Source organism: Bos grunniens, chromosome 12, assembly GCF_055505025.1.
Source record: "Bos grunniens cultivar Pamir isolate PY7600 chromosome 12, Bosgru_T2T1.0, whole genome shotgun sequence".
NCBI classification, from domain to species: domain Eukaryota; kingdom Metazoa; phylum Chordata; class Mammalia; order Artiodactyla; family Bovidae; genus Bos; species Bos grunniens.
This window is the reverse complement of record NC_141176.1, coordinates 54,095,433-54,115,255: the sequence shown is the minus strand read 5'-3', so window position 1 is coordinate 54,115,255 and position 19,823 is coordinate 54,095,433. Positions and strand designations below refer to the sequence as shown.

At 40.3% G+C, this 19,823-nt stretch overlaps 1 long non-coding RNA gene across 4 annotated transcripts in view; it reads right to left on the bottom strand.

The window, feature by feature from the left end:
* LOC147361782 (uncharacterized) overlaps positions 1-19,478 on the bottom strand; it is a 108,517-nt gene extending 89,039 nt beyond the window's left edge. Inside the window, exon 1 of one of the 4 annotated variants that reach the window (XR_015137631.1) lies at positions 19,004-19,478. This is a non-coding gene — a long non-coding RNA (uncharacterized LOC147361782). The remainder of the gene's footprint in view (positions 1-19,003) is intronic. The other 3 variants (XR_015137634.1, XR_015137635.1, XR_015137633.1) reach the window with 3 other exon arrangements.
* Between the last annotated feature and the right edge of the window lie 345 nt (positions 19,479-19,823).

Below are 19,823 nucleotides of genomic sequence, written 5' to 3'. Positions count from 1 at the left end.
AAAGTGAAGTCGTTCGTTTGTGTCCGACTCTTTGCGACACCATGGACTGTAGCCTGTCAGGGTCCTCTGTCCATGGGATTCTCCAGGCAAGAATACTGGAGTGGGTTCCATTTCCTTCTCCAGGGGATCTTCCCAATGGATGCTCAATAATCACTGAGTGATGACATCAGAATTTCTCAGCAAGACTGTGAATGTGCAGGTTTTAACCTTGGCTACCACCCTGTAAACCAGAATTCTACACTGTGATTACAATTATAGATACCTAAAAAGGATTAATGATCAAATGAAAAAGCAGTAGATATCTATGGCTTATATTGAAATAAATTTTAATGGCTCTATGAAAAAAATCCTTGAATTGGCTATATAAGATAACTCCCTCCTTACCTTAAGTAGTGCCAAGTATACATACATATAGTAGACTAACAGTAGAATTCAATATTTATTTGTTTAAAACACATAAAAAGTAAACCTTAAAGAGAGCTTTGTTGTTCAGTTGCTAAGTTGTGTCTAACTCTTTGAGACCCCATGAACACGCCAGGCTTCCCTGTCCTTCACTATCTCCCTGAGTTTGCTCAAACTCAGGCCCACTGAGTCAGTGATGCCATTCAACCATCTCATCCTCTGTCATCCCCTTCTCTTGCCCTCAATCTTGCCCAGCACCAGGGTCTTTTCCAATGAGTTGGTTCTTCACATCAGGTGGTTTAAATGGAGAGCTTTACAATGTTAATAGTTTGCCTAATCACATCATTTGACATGCAACACTTTATTTTAAAATGAGTGTTAAAAAATCAATATTCTCTCCTAGCCCTATCTGTATGCTGCCCCTACAATGCACTCATAATATTCTAACAGTAATTTCAAATCGAAATTGCATCAAATATCCATCTACATTGACTTCATTCGGACTTGCCATGAGATTATTGTCATAATACAAACTATATTTGCATACATTAAAATATAGCGGGAAAGGTAGCCACTATGCAGGCTAAATAGCTGTTTTTCCTAAACTTAAATATCTCAGGTGGTTTGTTTTTATTCCCCAAGTCCCTAAGGGCATTTTTCTACATTAAAAATTGCCTACATCCCAGGAAATTACTTGCAACAACTTGAATCAACAATACCTTAGCTAATTCATGATATTGTCCCTATTTTTCTGTCTGTTTTCCAGCTACAAGACTACCAGGGAAGTTGAAACTTTACAAGTTCATATTCTCCTGCTGTTTCCCTCTCACCTAAAGTCAGCCTCCTCTGTTGGGAAGGGCATGTGCTAATGATCCAAGTCACGAGTAAGTATATAAAAGAAAAAATTAAAAAGCTATAATCACATTAATGAAATGAACAAGAGGTTTTAGGTTGAAAGTCTCCGAGGTTTTGAGTGGTGCCCTGTTATCACTCGCGCAACCGCTTCTATGAATACTTAGTCCTAACCAAAGGCAGTCTCCTACCTACTGCCTGGTGGAGCCAGGGCTACAAGATGCTGCTCGCAAGAGATAGCACCAAGAGCCCTCCATGGAAATTGCTATTCATTAAATACACAGTTCTATTTTAAGCCACACCTCTGACTGCAGGCAGGTGCTTGCCTGAAGGTAGGTCATTGAGAGTCAATGCAAATGAAGGCAGTTCCCCAGCAGGAAAAAAAATTAACTTAGGGAACTTTGTGGGCATAGGTCTTTCTCAAAGCAGCACCAATGGTGTGCTTTAGGATGTAGCCCCATCACCGAAGTGTGGAGCCAAAGCCTCCAGATTGATTACTGACAGTGAAGTTCCCCCTGGTAGACGGCTCCCATGGTGCCTTTCACTGACTCTGGGCTGCCATCACTATAAATGAAAATAACAAGAGTTACAGTGAGAGACACAGGATACCCTGTACAGTATGGTAATTACCTTGCTAGTCACTCTTCTACCCCAAGTAACACTCATTAGAGACTGTCAAACACAAATCACATTAGAGAAGACACTACCACTAACTAACAGCATCTACGAGCTCTTGAAAGTCATGGAGAATATAGAGTTGAAGGCTTGAGTCTCTGGGGAACCCATAGAGAATCCAACCTCCTTTCTCTAGTCTCAGAGGCTTCTAGCTCAGATGAAGACATTACTCTTGCTCTCAAACTCCAATTTGAAATTGGAAGCTTATAAAAAGCCACAGGGGTGCGGAGGGGGTTCTCTCTGAAGATTTCTGCATTGGCTCTAGACCACTGGATCTCAAATTTGGCTGCATATTTGGAACCATATGGGGAGTTTTCAAAAATGCTGAGACCTTGGATGTGACCTTCATAGATTCTGGTTTACTTGGTATGGATACCTGGGCAGACTTGCTAGACAACTCAGTTCCATAGAAACGTTCAAGAGCTACTGCACTAGACCAGTGGTTCTTAAAGGTAATGTGCATGTGAATCATCTAGGGGATCTTGTTAATCCGATTTGATTCAGAAAGTCTTGGTTGGGGTATGAGATAATCACTTTTCTGGCCAGTACCCAATAACTGCCAAAGCTTCTGACTTGCAAACCAAGCTTTAAGTAGCAAGGCTTTAGAGCAAACTGGTAATGCAGGGAATGAGATAATAAATCCCCTTTATCAACAACCTGAATCCTTACCTTTAATCACACTAGTAACACATTCTGGTGAATGTACCATGACATGTGCAAGTGATACATATTTACACTTGCATGTAGTTGAAAATGTCCTGGATCATAATGGCCAACCATTAAGTCTAGCACTGGGGTATTATCTGACCTTGAATATCATTCTATTCTACATCCAATTTAATATAAAAATATTTGTCTTGATATCAGGCATGTGTTTTGGTCTACTATGCCACAAATTTAGTCCGACCCAATAGATGACAGCCTACCAGGCTCTTCCTTCCCTAGGATTCTCCAGGCACGAATACTGGAGTGGGTTGCCATTTCCTTCTCCAATGCATGAAAGTGAAAAGTGAAAGTGAAGTTGCTATTCCCACTGAAATCAGGAATCAGTTATTGCTAATAATAACTCACTGTAACCAAGAAATAGAAAAAAAACATTCTCACGTTAAAAGTTTATTTTAGGAGCTAATGATAAAGATCATTCTAAATGGCAAACACTGGACCCTTGATAATTAAAGACAGAAATAGGAGATGCTCACTGTCATTTCTATTTTTAACAGTGTTCTGGAAAATTTGGCCAGTGCAAAAAGACTAAATTAAGAAATAAGATGTATACACATATTGCAAAGGAAAGGAATAGGAAAGAGAAAACTGTCCTTGTCTGAAGACGACAGGATGACCACAAGGAGTCTTTACAAATCAACAGAAAGACTATTGAAACTATTAAGAGATTTCAGTAAATTAATATATTTAACAAAATAAAATTGTATTTATTTATAAGCCTTAATATACAAAAATCTTTTATAAATAAATGACATAAGAAAGCATGTTAATATCATGGGCAAAGTAAATAATCATAAACAAACACAACAGAGTACATAAGAATCACCGACATAAAAACTGAAATGTAAATTTAATAATATGAGATAGCAATACCAATTTGATAAAAATATTTTTAAAGATGTTTTTAAGATAACATTTTAAAAGATAATCTGTCCAAATTCATGGAATGTACAGCACTAACAGTGAGCCCTAGTAGAAACCATGGACTTTGAGTAATAATGATGTATTAATATATTGTCATAAATTTTAGCATACGTACCACTGTGGTGCAAGATGTTTATAGGAGAAAATGTGTGGGGACAAGTGATATATGAGGAAACTCTGCTTTTGGTCACTTTTTAAAACCGAAATATAGTAGATGTTCAATATTATGTTAGTTATTACAGTATTATTGAACATTCTTTTATACTATAATTATATCCTTATGGTTTATTGATTTTGTAATTGGAGTTTTGCACCTCTTGTTCCCTTTCCTTATTTATCCCCTGTCCCTCTCCTGGCATCCATCTATTTGTTCTGTATATCTAGGAGTTTGTTTTCATTTTGTTTTATTTATTTACTGTTTATATCAATTCATGCAGAAAAAAGTATTTGACAAAATTCAACATCTCTTCATGATAAAAACTCTCAGGAAACTATGAGCAGAAAAGAACTTCCTTAACTTGAAAAATACATTTACAGAAACCTATAGCCAACGTGGTACTTCACGGTGAACGATGGAATGAATACTTTCCCCTAAACTCTAGGAGAACACAACTTAAGCCTTCTGCCTATTTGTCAACAATGGCTATGTAATACCTTGCTACTCAAAGTGTGATCCAGGAACCAAGAGCAAGTGCAAAAGCTGGGAGCATGTTAGAAGAGTAGAATTTCAGACCAGGTCTAGGCCTACTGAACTAGAATCTGCAGTTTAGCAAGGTCTCCAGGTAGCCCATATACACACTACAGCTGGAGAAGCCCTTGTGCAGGGTACCAGAACAAGGCCTTGGTTTTCAGTCTCAACTCCACTACAGTGTGGCTTTGGGTAAGTCAGCTAAGCTTTCTGGGTCTCTGATTCCTCATTTATGAAATACATAAAATGATATCTCCCTTGCCACGTTGTCATAAAGATAAAGAGACTTCATAAAGTCATGCTTCAAATTGTGCAAGAAGCCTGAGACATATCTGCCATTTCTTTTCTAATAACTATAGCTTGCTAGGATAATAAGATAAGTGCAAAGAGAGAAAACTAACATTTCCAAAACTGATAGGAAAAAAGAAAAAATAAGAACTGAAGTCCCCTGAATGCCAGACTATCTTTCACACACTGTGTTTGGTTTTGATGGACCCTTATCACAAAGCTCATCCTCCCCCTCCCCCACAAGTTGTGTCCTGAATCACTGAGTTATAAACTCCTGGGCACAGTCATAGGTAGCACCGGTCTATGTATACAAAGACATAGCATTGGTATCATTTCTAAAGGCCAAACTGATACCTAAGTAGGACATCTCCCAATTCAATCTACCTTGTTTTTCCCAGCTTTAAAAAAGAAAGTCCCTTATTTTAATCTGGAGAGCTGTTGGTTTGCAAATTGGCCCCTGTACATAGAAGGCAAAGAGAGATTGGAGAAAGACAGAACCCACTCCAGATGGGTGGGTGGCCATTAAAATAGGTAAGGAAACTTACTTATAAGGCTCATCTTGGGGGCTACAAGATGACTAGCTCACCACACCCACCTGCCAGCATCTTTAAAAGTTCATAGAGAGGCCTTAACAGGGTTCAGTCATGGGCACAGCCCAGGCGATCTCAACAAGACCTTACTCTCTCAAGGCTGTGTCTCCACTATGGGAATGGTAGGCAGCATGTACATTCCAAGGACACAGGAGGGGTGGGATTGTCTGACTGCCTGGGTTCAGCTCAAGGGTCAACTAGCAACTGTGCCGTCTCAGTAGCCTTCTCCAACAATAGCTCTAAAAGAGAAATGCAAAAATATTTTCTCAGAGTGAAAAAAGCACAATGGCAAATGGAAAAGACCCATCTTAGAACTCACTTCAGCTCTAAATAGAAATGAAAGGAACAAGAAAAGGAATCCCATCGTTCATATTGGTCAACAGCAAAGAATTAATGAGGCTAAGGGTTGGAACCGAGCTTCGTACACGTAATTCCAGTATTTTAGGAAACTTACAGCCATCATGTGCTTTTTCCATCTGATTTATTACCTTCCTGCTGCTGCTATTTTAACCAATGTCCCCTTTTTGTCCTTAATTAGGATGTAGGACATTTGGTCCCCTGGCATCTTTGCAAAAAGTTCCCATGTTCTTAGTCAATCATCCATACTTTTTTCCCCATCAGCCTTGCTAAATTTTGTCTTGAACACGATTTTTTCTGTTGTCTTTCACTTAAACAAGATACCAGATCCATCCCTTTCTCTTTATAGTTGCCTTAAATCTCCTGCATGCCTTGTCTGAGCTTCTGAAAGTGGTGTTTCTAGAAAGAGCTGTATGCTGTCATCTACCTCCCCAGCCTCATGCCCCCTTCACCACACTGGGGGGTGCCCTCCTGCAGGGCTTGACAGCAAATCCTGAGCAGTGCCAGGGGCTACCACAGCCCCTCATCACTACTCTGTACAGCTGTGTTGCCCCACGCCAATCCCAGACCTGGCCCATCAGATGCCATTCTTGGTAGCAGGAGAAAAATGAAGACACTACAGTGAGTTTTCATAAAATTACACTTATTTCCATGGAAACATGTTCCTTGTATTCTGAGATTACATGTCTCTTCTGTTTTTTTCTTTTGTTGGAATAGTCTAATAATAACGCCTCATTTTTTTATGTGTATCTATCTATTTATTTCTGTTGTTTTAAATCCATTTACTTTGAATTAGAGAATAATTGCTTTACAATACTGTGTTGTTTCTGCCATACATCAGTATGGGCTTCCCTGTGGCTCAGATGGTAAAGAATCTGCTGGCAATGCAGGAGACCTGGGTTTGATCCCTGGGTCAGGAATATCCCCTGGGGAAGGGAATAGCAACCCACTCCAGTATTCTTGCCTGGAGAGTCCTATGGACACAGGAGCGTGGCAGGCTACAGTCCATGGGATGGCAACAAGTCGGACATGACTGAACGACTAACACTTTCTTTCTTTTCTTTCATACAACAACATGAGTCAGCCATAGGTGTATATATGTCCCCTCCCTCTTAAACTTCTCTCCTGCCTCCGACCCCATCTCACCCCTCTAGGTTGTCACAGAGTGCTGGATTTGACTTCCCTGCAGCATACAGCAAATTCCCACTGGCCATTCCCCCATTTTTAAATGGTCTTGTTTTGCACAGCTAAAATGCTGCCAAACCTCTGTCAGACTCTCTATCTCTGTTGCCATTTCTTGTTTACTGTCCTGTGAAATCTCAGAGTCTGAGTGTACAGGTTAAGGATCCAAACCTTAACCTCTGTGGTCTGAGTTGGATAAGAAGCCCTGTTCTGCTTTCTATTGCTGAAGTAACTGTAGACAAGTTGCTAAGCCTCTCCAAACTTTTGGTTTATTCATATCACAATGGAGAAAACAGTACCTACATTGTCAAAAAAGAAATAAATAATATATGCTAAGTGCATAACATAGTACCTGGCACAGAGTAACAGATCAATAGGTAGTAATTATGATTATTATTATGCTGCCTTGAGAGTTATTTGGCCAAACATTTAAAATAAGCTCCCATCTGTTGTCATGGCTCCACTTTCCCTTTGGAGAGGAAGACCAATATCCAGTTAACTTCAAGATCTTATGTTTGATTGGGGGTTAGTCCTACAGGATGGGGCTTTAGGACTGAAGTAGAGTCAATGAAGTAGAGTTAATAAATTATGCTTTTTTGTACAGTTTATGATGTTTTGGCATCTTGGGGACCCTGCAGACTAGAGGAGGGCCTGCTCCTCTCAAGGTTAGCTAATTCCTAGAGATAGGAAGCAATTTGCTTGGGAGTGAGCCTCTGATATGCAAACCGACAGATCCAAAACCCATAACCTCAAACACTTCTTTTAACTAATTTTCAAACACCAAGTCAGTGTTTCCTCTGTTCCAAATAAATCATGCCAGACAACTAGGGATCATCCCTATAGCCTAGGGATAGCCCACTGAAATTATTCAAACTAGCCAATCCTAAGGTGTTTACGCTGCCCTGCCTCGCCTTTCCCACAGTAACCAAACTACAGGCTTGTGGCCATGCTGTCCCTTCCCCTCTCTGCCTCTTGACTGACCCAGGTGCTTCCCCATGTGGCCCTGTGTGCCATGCCTCCTGCTTCTAGGGAACTGGAAGTCAGAGCTTCTTCCTTCATGACAGTTGTCTCCCAGTCTGTTGGCCTCATCACATCTGATTAAATCATACCTGTGGTGGATTCGTTTCGATATTTGGCAAAATGAGTACAATATTGTAAAGTTTAAAAATAAAATAAAATTAAAAAAAAAAATCCAAAGGACATTTCACTGTAGTCAGCAAATCTGACCTGCCTCAGATGATTTTTTTTTGGCTGAATATCCCCATAAACTTAAATATGCCAAAATGTCACCATAAGTGTAAATATCTTCCTTAATGATAAACACCTCCCCCCGCCCCCATTCCAAATCCACATGGTGCTAGATGTGAATATCCAGGATGACTAGAGAATACTTGGTTTCCTAAAGGTAACTTCCGAGATGTAGTATCATCCAAGTGGAAAGCTGGGGCAGGTGCAGACCCACCTCTGAATTGCAGTGACAATTGCAATGGCAGGGTAGCTATCCACTTCAGAGAATCTTTTGTTTGTTTTTTGGCTTCACCGTGTGGCTTGTGGAATCTTAATTCCCCGACCAGGGATCAAACCCATGTCCCCTACAATGGAAGTACAGAGTCCTAACTACCTGACAACCAGGGAATTCCCCTCTTCAGAGCATTTTTGAATGCTGGGTTTCAATTATCTAATAACTGTTCTTCATTTTCCTGGTGTCAATAGCAATGCAGAACCAATCTACAAAGAACTAAGCAGCATAGCCACTGTTTTAAATAGAAGCTAAAATGGGGCAAAAATTGTATTTTGCTTGTTTCCTGGGAAGAAACTCATTTCTAATTAATTGCTTTTTGTACTTTGATGATGTTAAAGGTCCCTTTCAGTTCTTCAGTTATATGATTTTATGACTGTCACCGTCATTTTATTTTCTCACCATTTTGGATCCAGTTCACTGAGAGATCACCAAGAGGTATCAACGGTTTTTGTTAACAGATAAAACTGAATACAATATGTATATTTGACCCATACTAGCCTGGCGGGCTGCCGTCTATGGGGTGGCACAGAGTCGGACACGACTGAAGCGACTTGGCAGCAGCAGCAGCAGTAATAACTAGTGAAAGGTTCAAAAACTTAGGGCTTCATTTCTTCCTGTACCATAGACTCTCCTAGAAAAAGTCTTGGCCAAAATGAACGCTCTTCCTGATCACTCAATAAATTGCTCATTTCCTGAGTTTCTAATCCCCTATCCTCCACAGTCACTGAGGGTGGTAAATGGAGCTCAGGGTTTTAGTGGCTCTGAATACCTGCATTCTTGATCCATTCTGGACATTGACCAGAATCACCTGCTGGGAGACCCCCTAAAAAAACTGCCTTGACAAACACTTTGCCTTTCCCGTCATTTATAACTGAGGTTGCACTTGTCAACAAAGCTTTTCCAAAGCCCTTCACCACAACATTCTCAGGCAAGGATTTACATTCTTTCCTCCACCCCTATCGAAAGCTAGATCATTTTTGTTACCTGAAAGAAATGAATAGCAGTAGAAGGCCATTGAAAGCAGACCTTAGCTTTTCTCTCCTGGTATGAGTTTGAAAGATGCCTGCTCTCATAGAAATACATTGTGGACAATGCAGACATGCCCCACTTTTTCCTCCCGCTGTAGCTCTTGTGATGTGGGCTAAAGAAATTTCTAAAATTGGGTCCTGAAATCCTTTTGCTCCTTGCTTCTCCTGCTGTGGCTACTCCGCTGGGCTTTCCATACCTTTTTTCTTTCTTTCTTTCTTTTTTTGGTAACAAATGAAATGAGAAACTATTGTACTTGGGCCCAATTTTTTCCCCAAACATCCATCGTTCTTATTGGATTCCTATGCTTATGTTGGCATTTATGAAGATGAGCCTTTGTAGACTCCATTTTAAAAACTTCAGTAAAATAACTAGACTAAGCAGTGCTTCTCTTGTCTCTAGCTCATCAATGGCACTCACCGTTTCCCACTGCACACACAATCACCAAATACTCTAGTAGCTCTCTTTTTTTCCCTGTAATATTTACTTTATTTTACCTCAAAACGTATGCAAATAAAGATTAATTGTACCCCGACTATGTAGATCATTTTTTAATTAGCAGAGTTCACTGTACTTAGAGAATATGGTGATTAAATAGGACAGCAAAATGACTAATCCATCGTAAAATTTATGAGTTCCTCACCCCCCCCAAAATTTCAACTTAAGATGCTTTCATTCCTCTGAACAATTCAGCCTGTCAGTAAGAGACAAGAAAGCAAGTAATGTGAGCTAAAGCCCCATATTTGCATTAGCATCCATCAATAGAAGAAAACATAACCTATTTTTAATTACATTCAAGGTTTTCATCCTATTAATCTGAAAGTTAAACATGCAACAATGAATTCCATTGGTGAAATACTACTTTCTGGCACATTAGAAAAAGAAATAAAATCACCATGGATATAAAGCAATGTGTGGTGAACCCTTCTTACAAAGTCTTGCATGGTGGTTTCCTGGGAAACCAAAACTCGGTAGATATACAAACTAAAATGCAGATGTGTGCCTTTCAAAGAACGAATTCCAGTTTGTATTCCTAAAGAAGCCAATTCATTTTCTGAGTTTTCCACAAAATACCATGTCCCTCAAAATTGGAATAAAAATCTGATCTCCTGCACATGCACAATAATGTTGGAAAATTAACATGTATTCAATCAAATTTGATTTTTAAACCCATATAATATATGATCTCCATAGACTGGCAGCTAGTAAACCACTAGGTAACCTTGTTCTTTGGTATCTCACCAGGGGCTCTGCTGAATCATCGCCTTCCGGGTTGTGTGCCAACTCTGGAACAAACACAAATGTATATTTCCTTTCCAAATGCCCCACTTCTGCCAGGAACCTAGCAGATGCACCAACAAATGGTGCAAGTCTGCCTATTAAACGGGGAGCTCATTGAATTTCTATTGCATTTCTCCAGCACAAGTGCATTTGGGGCAAAGAAAGAAATTAAAATGAAGTCAGGTGTCATTCAAGAAAATTACAGTCCCACGGAGGATAGTTCTGAGTTGCAGCTTTGAGTTGCCATGCTGTGCCTTTCACAGCTGCCTACGGTTCTTGTCATTAATAATCAGTAAATAAGGTCTGCAGGTGGGCCTGGAAGGCACCCTGAGCCAAGAAGATGGTAGTTAGGGCTTCTGTCTCGAAGATGGGTGGCCAGGCTCATTTGCACAACCCAGCTTATGTTTCTACACAAAAGTGCAACCCTACTTAGCATAGCTTCGGGGAAGCTGCCACAATATAGGGAATGCTAATTACTGTAACCAACTGGCAACGATGCATCCAAAATTAAATGGCCTGTGACTGAGCAGATGAACAATTTTTATGGCCCAAAGATCAGGGAACAGGGATAGTTTGTTAAATTAACTGACAGCCTCTTTGGTCTAAGTAGGTGAGTGGAAGTCATTTGAAAGCCGTGCGTGCATGCAGCTACATACCACAGTCTCTCCTGCGTAAGTACAGTTCCCCCTGCAGTTTTATGTGGGAGCATGGCTACAGTTAGTACATAAAACTCAAAAAGTTCCCCAGTTCAGTTCATAAATGACCAGGAGAAGCTATTCTGAATCTCTATGGGATTGATTTTTCACACATGAAGCTTTGATCATCTTTAAATTCACCTGAAACTAATTCAAATAGTTGCATAGAGAGGTTTTTGGGAAACCTCTAGAACCCTGCATGAACAAAAGCTTTTAACTTCTAATTTCCAGCATGGATCATACTTAGGAACCAAGCCGTTCCACTCTCATATCACAAGTTGCTGTGATTATAAATTCATTCCCAACTGTTCACGAAAATCTAAAAGTCTCCCAGAAAAAAGAAATAATACAAAGACGAGGGCATAGCGTCTAGCATTGCTTTTAGCAAACACTTTCCACATCACAATTGAAGCCATTATTTCTGCCTCTTCTGCTACAGGATTTCTCAGCTTCATCACCACTGACATTTTGAACTTGGTAATCATTTGAGTACAGGTACAATTCAGATATGCTTTCAATTGCAGTTTAAATTACAATTTTGTATTACTCCAGTCTCTAGAATCTCCTCTTCATATATTGAATTTCTCCAGGAAGTACTAAAATTGCCAGATTTCTGAGAATGGGAGAATGTGAAGAAGGTGAGGGCAGACATACAGCCTAGAGGAAACTTACAATTTGGTTAAGAAAATAAAACTCATGAAAAGATAGTGGCTCATTTGATTGTGAAAAATGCCAAAGAGGTACAGACTCTTAGAGTAGCAGAAGAGGCAGAAATAATGGTAGACTTCCACGGGCAGGTGAGAACTTGAGAAAGACATGGAATTTATTCTGATCTTAAATTTTCAGTGGTATTAAAATTGTAGAAAGGGAAAAACATTTTAGGCAAAGGGAAAAAATTGCAAGTACAATGAAACAGATGTTGATACATGTCTGGCACTGTGATGATAGTGAGGAAACATACCTAGATGAGCAAAGCAATGAGTTCCTGCAGAGAGGAAGAACCGAAAGGAGACAGTAGCAAGAAGTGGAGAACATTTCAAGCTAAACAACGGGGGTAAAGGATAGGCATGAGTTTAGCAGTGCTTGGTATTTATGCCTATCATTAAAAGATGGATTGAATGATGATAATACTTAGGGGGAAATACATAGACAGGAGCAAGGAGGAGGTGAGGGGAGGGGAACAGTGTTATCCAACATGGGCAAAGTTCCATTGGCTTTGGATGGTCTTATGTAATGAAGGGATGTCTCATTTGCCCACAGTTTTTTTTGTTGTTGTTGTTGTTGTTTTTGTATTTCACGAATACCATTTCTGTTTCAGCACTGTGTTAACATTGCCGATTACCGTAAACAACTACAAGAAAGTTTGAGTTTTGTTGGAAAAAAAATTTTTTAAATCATGCTTTTTAATATGTATCATACCTCTGCAGACAAATGCCAAACCTCTAGGAAATGACTTCTGCCATTCTTCTCCACTCCTGACTTCAATAAAATGACATCCACTTTTCTCAGCCCCACAGAACAGGCAGCAAATAATGCCTCCCAACCACAGAAGCCTCTGCCCCACACCCCTCAGGGACTCTGTTGCCTGCAGCCAATAGACTTAGGTACATTCCTGCCTAGAGCAGGTAATAATCAGTTAGCATCCTGCAAGTTAACTCCTTTTCTCCCAGAGGCAGGTATGGGAATCTCTTCCTGTTTTCCTTACACTTTCTTTGGAAGCACATAATTTTGATCGTAAAAGACATGGATCGGATAAAAATTCTGCCTTCCTGGGATCATTTTGCTCCAACACAAAGCCTGGAATTCATATGACATGACTGATCAAATATAAAAGAAAAGACATTTCTGCCCATGTTCTCAAATTGGGGTGTAAATGAAAATCACATGGAGACAAACAGCTTAGAAACTCTGATTTAGTAAGCATAGGGATGGAAACAAATATCTGCTATGACTTAGCTGGTTCTGATATTTAGAAAGTTTTAGAGGAACACGAAATATGCTTTTTACAGGATATTCCAGATGTCTTTCTGGGAGTAAGGTCATTATTCTCAGTCTTGACTTTCTATCCTCTCCAAAAAAACCACAAATGTATTAGACAAAAAACCAGTCTTGTCACCTCTGAAGTGTCTGGGTGATGATGAAAGTGTATCAAGAATAGTCAATACTTTAGTCACTTAAGATGTCCTTCAAGGAAATCTACCAGCATAAGTCACAGGCTCAGAATCAAACCCTTCCTTCTCACAGTCATATTTATCAAGGGATGCAAGGAGTTCTAAGAAGCAACATGTCAAGGAATCTGCTTTCACTGAATAGAAGAGAAACTCCCTTGAAATCCTTGAGTATATTGAATGCTGGTTTTGGATGGACTTAAGATCTGTTGATAGATCCCAGAAAACCTCCACCTCACCTGATCCTTTACTCTGTGTCTCTACTATTTACCATAAAAACCATGGGATCACAATCAAATAGAAAGAGGAATTTCTGGACTAAAGTTGGGAACTATTTGCTACAGCCTAGCTCAAACAACAGCCAAGGTCTGCCTCTTTTCTAGACTTGAAAGAATCAAAGAGATGGGGGAAATAAAGCAAGGCTTTATCAAAATTAACAACTTTTGCTATTAAAAGATACAATTAAGAAAATAAAAAGATAAGCCACCAACTGAGAAAAATTATTTGCAAAGCATATATCTATCTGACCACAAACTTATATCTAGAATATGTAGGGGACTCTTTCAACCAGAAAAGAAAAAAAGCGTCCAGATTTAAGCAGACATTTTTACCAAAGAAGACACGGGATGGCAAATAAGCACATGAAAATATCCTTTAGGGAAATGAAAATTAATACCATAACAGACAACACTGCACACCTATTAGAATGGCTAAATTTATAAAACCTAACTGTTGAGAGGTTGTGGAGCAACTGGACTTCCCATGCACTGCTGGGAGGAGTGTACAATAATGAATGGCCTTGGATAACACTTTGCCAATTTCTGAAACACACACAGTCTGAAGTCTGACGATTGCAGGAAGGTTGCAATGTAGATAGTAATGGCGTATAAGACCTAAGATACTCAAAATGGAGCCTCCCAATCTCCATTTGAAACAAGGATAATTGGCTGGCATTTTTCCTGGGCAAGATAAATAGGGTAAGTTAAGCAACAGGAAGAGGCCTGCCTTCAAATATACGTTTCAGGCCTGGCCTACGAGTCCTCTTGCCCCAGTGCTTAGCCTTGCAGATTTCATGTCACCTTTCCTGGCGCTGAGCATGCCTGTCGCTAGCAGCAGCATGTCAGCAGGGGTTGTCAGTGGCAGCTGTTTCCCAGCTGTTTACAGCAGAGCTACATCGCTTCAGGATGAGCTTCTGTGCTTTGTCCAGCCACCTGGTCTGATTTCTTCCATCTCCCCTCTATAAATCTAATGATGATTGCTTAAGTTTTGATGCTATTGGGTCTATCATAAAGGTTGATATTCTCTCTAACAGTCAAACTTACAGTTTTGTGACCCCCAGAGAGGTGCTAGGGATTCCTCTTGGCCTAAGCTTGTCATAAGATTAGGTCATGCAGCCCAGGAGGCATTTCTGGCCCCTAACTCTGCATTTCTGAATCAATTTCAGAGCTTCCTGAACCCTTGGATTCACTCTGGAGGGCACTCTCCTGTTTAGTATTCACTTTGTTGCTCAAAGAACATATGTCTTTTTATTCCCTGAAGGACTAGCAGGTGCCCTGATGAGAGTGAATGCTATAATCTCACGACAAGTCATCTACCAAGACTTCCCATAGCAAATTCGGCCATTCCTCTTAAGTCCAGACCAAGTTGTTCCTGCTCCAGAAATTCTTTCAATATTCTAGCCTGTGGAGCTTCATCTCTCTCATTCTGGGCTGTATTCAGTACATATAATATTCTGCTTTTTTATTCCACAATCCAATCCATTTTTACATTGGTTGATAGGTTGGATTCTCTGAAGAATAACTCTGATCACATACTCCCTTGATCAGAAATTTCCATTGGCTCCCAAGAGCTTACAAAGTCCTAGGTCCTGGGACCTTCACCACTGGTCTCAGCCCATCCAAGCAGTCTCTCTATAGCTGCCCTTCATGACTTACTTATGCTTTCGCTGAATTGAACTGTGGGTTTCTCCTTAGTGCTTTTCTATGGGGCTTCCCTGGTGACTCAGCGGTAAAGAATCCGTCTGCAATGCAAGAGACACAGGTTTGATCCCTGGGTCAGGAAGATCCCCTGGAGGAAGAAATGACAATCCACTCCAGTATTCTTGCCTGGAAAATCCCATGGACAGAGGAGCCTGGCAGGAGCCTATAGTCCATGGGGCAGCAAAAGAGTTGGACACAACTTCATGACTAAACAACAATGATAACAACATTCCCATAATTTAGTTTATGCTGTCACTCCCATCTTTCCCCTACTCCATATATCTGTATACAACAAACTCAAACAGTATCTTTCTAGGAAGTCTTCTCTTTAGTCAACTTAAACTAATCTTTCCCACCAATCAATTTCTATTGCTGCATATTTGAATCTCTCTTAAGACTCTTACCATTTTATTCCTTTTTAGGAGTTGTTTATGTACAAGCATTCTTCCCAACTGCTGAACTACAGGTGCTTTAAGAATATGTAGGGACCATATTCCATTTACCATTGTTCATAGGGCCTTCAGTATAGTAAGAGGGTAAAGAACAATTCTTTCCAAGACAAGCTCAATGAAGACAGCTGGGCCAGAGTCTGTGCAAAGACAGGAATTTGAGTGTTTGTCCCCATATTTTCTAGTTCTGTGCCCAAGGGTAAGCCACTTAGCCTCAGTTTCCACAAACGTAAAGCTGAAATGATAGCATCTTTCTAACCTGTTTGCTGGGCCATTATGCTGAGCTAATCAGATTAAGTATTTGAAAACTACAAAACCCTCCAAGAGGCTTACAGCCTCCAAAGTCAGCATGAGGCATATGCTTTTGGAAAGTGTACATTTTTAAACATTGTACTTAAAGTTTTAGATATATAGAATCATTAAAAATCAAGTTAACTCGGTGGTATCTCATCTACTACCTACCTATAAGGCAAGAGAAGTTTGGAACTTTGTCCCTAAATAGTGTCAGAGGCACAACTCTTAGTCTTGTGTTATTCCCATTAAGGGCTTCCTTGGTGGCTCAGCTGATAAAGAATTTGCCTTCAATGTGGGAGACCTGGGTTCAATCCCTGGGTTTAGCAGATCCCCCTGGAGAAAGGAACACTATCCACTCCAATATTCTGTCCTGGAGAATTCCATGGACAGAGGAGCCCATGAATAGCAGGCACTCAGCAATACTTGCTGAACCAAATAGATTCTGCAACATTTTTGTTTTCTGTTTTTGTTTTTCATCTTTATTTATTTGGCTGTGTCAAGTCTTAGTCGTGACACTCTGGGTCTTCGTTGCATCACACAGGATCTTGTGGCTTGCAGACTCTCTAGTTGTGGTGCACGGGCTTAATAGCTGCAGTATGTGGGCTTAGTTGCCCCGTGGCAAGTGGGATCCTAGTTTCCTGGTCAGGAATCAAACCTGCATCTCTTGCAATTGCCAGGTGGGTTCTTAACCACTAGACTCCCAGGGAAGTCTCAATTCTGTGACAAGTTGACTTAAAGTCCAAAGTCACCATAGATTGAGGTTTCCTGTGGAACTTACAAGGCTGAGAAAACAATATTGAAGCAGGGGTTAGAGCACATGCTCTATGTCCCATAGTAACTGTCCTACCTTAAGCAGGGTTTCCAAATCTCTCTGAGCCTCTGCCAGAGTGTAATCTCTGAGAAGGTAGAGATTTTGTGTCTATTGTATTCATTGCTATGGACCCAAACCTGGATGAGCTCCTGGTCCACAGTCTGACTTCAATGTTCAGTTTTTAAACAAATGAATGCACTTCAGTTTTTTCAAAAGTGAAATAGTAACAATCTCATAGGGTTGTCCCCAGAATTAAATGAACAGAAGCACTTAACGCTCTTAACAGTGACTGGAATCCAGTAAGTGGAATCCTGTAAGCTGACCATCATTACCATCCTAAAAATCATCCCTACCGATTGGGGCTGAGGATGAGGAGAGGGCTTCAAAAGGATGGGTGCCCTAACCTGAATACCCAATCTCGCTTACTCTGAATAGCAAATCTAGAGAGAATTAGGGAGCACATTCTGGCAAATGTTGATTGCCAGAGATGCCTCTTTCAAACCAAGCATTATCACTGAAGATCAGAACTTGGAACAAATACAGACAAACGGAGTGAGCAAACAAAAACTTGGGAACTAAGCCCTAAAGTAGAGGACAAAAAGAGCTCATTGTCAATTTTTTTCATAAACCAATGAAACCCTTTTTTCCAACCAAATGTCTCAAAAATTTAATGTAGAAGCAAGCATATAAATAAGGCAGTAGTATGGTATCTAGGTTATAGTCTTTTTATACTAAAGGTGTGTTTTACTAAGCATCACATTTGCAGCTACCATTGAAGACCAGTTATGAAATTAAATGTGCATGTTAGCACCTTTTTTTCACAAATATTCACACACACAAATTAAAACATAGTTAATTAACTATTTAGGTCAAATAAAAGCAACATGTATAACATGGAAGGATAATCAATATTTAAATAATATAATAAAATATAATTAACAAGAATATTGACCTTGACATAATTTAATATACCCTTGAGGATCCCAGAGGCATCTCAGGATTCTTCAGAGTCACGGAATCATCATAAAGAATTTCAATTATAATTGTGTAGTATTGACACTGATTATCTGAGCTTTCTGGTTGTTTGAACTCACTATGAGAGATGTCAGTTATATAGGTATGTGAAGGGAGGTGTGTATGAGGTAGGGTGTGTATATAGCACACACACACAGTATGAATATAGAATGTATACATTTCCTTCCGGCTTTGCTTTCTTCTTCTAGAACACTGCCTCCACGTTCCCCTAAAAAGCATGGAATATTCTAATAAAACATTTTCACCAGCTTAAAAAAAGGCTTTAGGCAATAATTTAAAATTTTTCCACTTAGCACGTGCTTTGACTCCCAAAGACTTGTGCTTTTGTACTTTAAAGAGTACGATGGTATTTCACCTCTTGCACCTCTATCCAAATAATGGTAGAACTGCCAAAATAATGACATATCCCTTGAAACTTGGATACATTTAAATTTTATTTTTAACAGTATCCTGCTATCATTCAATAAAACTGGATCTTCCGGTGAAGACCTGTCCACTATCCACCGACTGCATTAGTTTCTCATATCTATATAAACTTTCTAAACTGAACTGTCCTAGTTCACTAATCTGGTTTTTAATCCTTTATGTATAGATTTGAAATCAAGACATAAGACTCCTTCACGGGGAGGTTTGCATATTGAAGTGTCCCAAGTTATATTCTGTTTTTCTAAAATAAATTCCTGCAACAATTTTTTAAAAACCTGATTTTCATTACATCACCTTTGCCCACAACTGATTTATTTATGACAACATTAGTGGCCAAAAGCAGGAGATGTAAGAGACGTAGGTTGGATCCCTGGGTTGGGAAGATCCTCTGGAGGAGGAAATAGCAACCCACTCCAGTATTCTTGCCTGGAGAATAGCATGGACAGAGGAGCTTGGCAGGCTACAGTCCATGGGGTCACAAAGAGTCAGACAGGACTGAAGTGACTTACTTAGCACGCACACAAACCTGGTAGTTTGGAAAGTGTTCATTCTTCCAGGCAGAGAGTACCGAGGACCACAATGCTGAAAATTGAGTAAATTATAAAATTCAGTCATAGCCCATATTCCACTCCTTACCTTGTTGTGCAAGCTAGAAATTCTGGTACAGTCCTTGTTGCTGAAGACAAGTTCCTGAGCCCACTGAACAGTGAAGCCAAGCAAACTGAGATGTTGGAGTTTGGAACAGAGAAAAGTTTATCACAGGGCCATCTGAGAAGAACGCAGGACTTATGCTCAAAAAACCCCCTGAGACTCCTCCAGGGGTTTCAGGAAATCATCTTCAAAGGCCAAATAAGGAGCGGGTGGTGTGGGGTATGTAATCAGCTCCTGGTCAATTCTCTGATTGGTTGATTATAAGGCCACAGGCTCCCAGGTGGCTCAGGGGTGAAGAATCAGCTAGCCAATGCAGGGGATACCGGTTCGATCCCTGGGTTGGGAAGATCCCCTGGAGGAGAAAATGGCAACCCATCCCAGTGTTCTTGCCTGGGAAGTCCCATGCACAGAGAAGCCTGGCAGACTACAGTCCTGGGGTTGCAAAGAATGGGATACGACTGACCATGCAAACATGCATGAGGTCACAGGGTGCTGTCACAGAAGTCATAGTAATAGTAACAATGGGAAGTGCCAGAAGGTCTGAGGGCTACGTGCTCCTGATTGTCACGTAGTTGATTTCCTCCATTTGGCGGTTGTCCTTTAGCATCTGAAAAACTCATGAAATATGCAAGAGATACTTTTATCTGGGTACTTCAGAGAGGAGCTACAGCAGAGGATGTGGACAGGGAAGGCCCCCTTGGGTTCTGATAGGTTGCACCGTGCTGCCCTCTTCCCCACATCTTGTTAACAAGAAGGCTCTCTCTTACTGAGAATTTCTCTGCACTCATGGTTCCCATTGTTCTGA